Source organism: Salmo salar, unplaced genomic scaffold, assembly GCF_905237065.1.
Source record: "Salmo salar unplaced genomic scaffold, Ssal_v3.1, whole genome shotgun sequence".
Lineage (NCBI taxonomy): Eukaryota > Metazoa > Chordata > Actinopteri > Salmoniformes > Salmonidae > Salmo > Salmo salar.
Genome location: NW_025549279.1, coordinates 174,197 through 177,392, shown reverse-complemented (window position 1 = coordinate 177,392; position 3,196 = coordinate 174,197). Strand labels below are relative to the sequence as shown.

At 49.4% G+C, this 3,196-nt stretch overlaps 1 long non-coding RNA gene across 1 annotated transcript; it reads right to left on the bottom strand.

Annotated features, from left to right (window-relative positions):
* Window positions 1-2,471: 2,471 nt before the first annotated feature.
* On the bottom strand, window positions 2,472-2,813 carry LOC106594153 (uncharacterized). The gene is made up of 3 exons (XR_006765941.1): window positions 2,760-2,813; window positions 2,609-2,667; window positions 2,472-2,496 (listed from the first exon to the last, which is right to left on the bottom strand). It is a non-coding gene; the product is annotated as an uncharacterized lncRNA (long non-coding RNA).
* Window positions 2,814-3,196: the final 383 nt, after the last annotated feature.

Sequence of the window (3,196 nt, the reverse complement as noted above, 5' to 3'; positions counted from 1 at the left end):
ATCAAACTGAGCATACCAACTTTAAATTGATTTGTTTGACAGATCAACAACCATGAAATTCTTGAAAGCGAGCCTGTGCATACTACAAAACACAGAATTAAAAGATGTTTACATGCCATAGTAGCCCATCTCCAGGGTACAAGCTTTCCAGGTTTTTGTAAAACAGGATTTGATCTTTACATGTCAACACAAAATAAATACTTCCCAGTATCCATGTAAACGTGGTTCAGTGGCTTTAATGTAGAGGCCAATCTTGGATTTGTCCAACCAGCAGCAAAAAAAATTATACATTTAAATCCAAAGATTTTACACATTCCTTTCTACAAATTGCACTGGCAACCAACACTGTTCTCAACCAGCAGAAGCCAAAAAATTAAACATTCACAACACAATATTTCAAAAACACGGCTTTAATACATATTTACATGCAAGGGTAGCATGAGCCCCACAACTCCCTGCCGTCGCCAAAAAAGCATACAGTGGGAAAGCTAAAGAAAGTGTCACAACACTCAAATTTCATCCAAAAGGATGAATCTACATTCACAATTCTGTTGATAGATATTGTACAAAGGATTTCAAAATCAAACGCAAAGTTCAGATGTTAAAAAAGTTATACATTGCATCCCATAGCCGTTCCCTTGTGGTGGGGTTCCTTTAACAGGTTTGTTTTTTAGCAGGTGGGGATATGCTTCTCCGGCATATCAAAAGGTATAACCTCCCCAGTGGTGTGGCAGGATTGGGAGTAGACAGTTCTGCCATTCTCATAAACGATTTGTAACTATATTGGGATGAGAACGACTGTTCAACGATGCTGCCTTTGAACGCTGCTGGAGCTGACACATTAGGTGCCTTCATTGTCACCATCAGACACAAAAATCCTGAGAAACACTTCACTGCTGCTAAAATCCATGTTGCTTGAGGAGTTGGCCCTCCTGTTCAAGGCTGTGCTTCTGCCGAGGCAAGGGCGCCTGTCGCTTCTGCCGAGGCAGGGCTCCTCGTCGCTTCTGCCGGGGCAAGGCGCCTGTCGCTCTGCCGGCGGGCGCCTGTCGCTTCTGCCGAGGCAAGGGCGCTGTCGCGCCGAGGCAAGGGCGCCTGTCGCTCTGCCGAGGCAAGGGCGCCTGTCGCTCTGCCGAGGCAAGGGCGCCTCGCTACTGCCGAGGCAAGGGCGCCTGTCGTCTCTGCCAGAGGCAAGGGCGCCTGTCGCTCTTGGGCCGAGGCAAGGGCGCCTGTCGCTTCTGCCGAGGCAAGGGCGCTTGTCGCTTCTGCCGAGGCATTTGAACCAGATTCCGCACTTGGAGGCACTGTGGCCGGTTGCTTCGCCTAAGGTTTTGGGCCGTGACGCTTGCTGAGGCATTGTGGGTGGCTGCTTCCTGCTGAGGCGCGGGAGTCGGATGCTTCACCCAAGGTATTTGGGCCAGCCGTGACACCTGATGGAAGCATTGCGGCCAGGTAACAATTCACCTAAGGTATTTGGGCCAGTTGCCACGCTTTCCGAGGCATTGTGGTGGCACTGTGGCCAGTTCGCTTCTGCTGCCCGAGGCTCCGTGGCCAGTTGCTTCACCCAAGGTATTTGGGCCAGCCGTGACACCTGATGAAGCATTGTGGCCAGGTGCTTCACCTAAAGTGGTTTGGGCCAGTTGCCACACTTGCCGAGGCATTGTGGGTGGCACTGTGGCCAGTTGCTTCTGCTGCCGAGGCACTGTGGCGGTTGCTTCACTATAAGGTATTTGGCCCAGCCTGCCTTGCTGAGGCATTTCGGGTTGCTGTTGAGGCACGAGAGTCGGATGCTTCACCCGGTATTTGGGCCAGCCGTGACGCCTGATGTAGCATTGTGGCCAGTTGCGTCACCTAAGGTATTTGGGCCAGCGTTAGCACACTTGCGAGGCCATTATGGGTGGCCAAGCTTCCGTGCATTACGGGGGCCGCTTGCGAGGCACTGTGGCCAGTAGCTTCGCTGCCGAGGCACTGTGGCCAGTTGTGTTCCGAGAACCGTGGCCAGTTGCTTCACCTAAGGTATTTGGCCCAGCTGTGACGCTTGCTGAGGCATTTCGGGTTGCTGCTGCTCTGAGGCCGGAGTCAGATGCTTCACCCATGGTGTTTGGGCGCGACCGTGACACCTGATGAAGCATTGTGGCTAAAGATTCACCCTAAGGTATTTGGGCCAGTTGTACGGCACACTTGCCGGGGCATTATGGGTGGCCGCTTCGCTGCCGAGGCATTACGGGGGCCGCTTCCCGAGGCACTGTACGCCGTTTGCTTCACCTAAGTATTTGGGCCAGTCGTGGCGCTTTGCTGAGGGCATTGTGGGTGGCTGCTTCTGTGGTACGGGATCCAGTTGCTTCACCTAAAGTAGTTTGGGCCAGTCGTGGCACTTGCTGAGGCATTATGGGTGGCTGCTTCTGCTGCTGAGGTACGGGATCCAGTTGCGTTCCACCTAAAGTATTTGGGCCAGTCGTGGTTCCTTTTAATTTATTTGGGGAATATATCTATAGTTACCTACGAAATAAAAGAAAGTTACAAATCGTAAAATGCCAGCATTTGAAGTTCTGGGATTTATACTGCGGTGTTATTTTTACTGAATTAAATGTGTAGAACAAAAAACACACACCTTTAGGTGGAGGATAACAGGTTATCCCTCCAATTAACAGGCAACAAATCCAAGAAATTCTAAAGAAAAAGAAAAACATCCTAGTCAGTTAAATACAGCTACCTGTAAAACATGGAAGACAAGGAAAACAAACTAGAGCCATACAACTTACCTCAAAGACATTTCAAAACTCACAGCCATTTTTCTCATCAAAACCTCAGTATTCGAACTAATGGTATGCCAGAAGCCTTACCAGGAAGATCCCTGATATTGTATCTGATTGTCTTTCTTGCTGTGGCCTTACAAAGGAATCCTAGACCCTTCTAATCTGGCTGGTTAATTAGGTACATCTGCAAGCCACTGAACACTCATTTCCATTGGTCCAATTTCCCCCAAAATTGAGATTAGGTGCGCTTGATTTCATTCAGCTGGTGTGCTGGAGGGTTTTGCGCATCATGGACAAATCCAATGGTTTTAAAGAGTGAACTCTACCTACCCATTGCACTGGGGTGAGCTTAATCAAGTGCACCTTTTATTTCATGCTAATTAATATCCTGCCAGGGGGCTTTTACATGTGCAACCTCAGTGGTCCGGTAGAAGTGTGATATG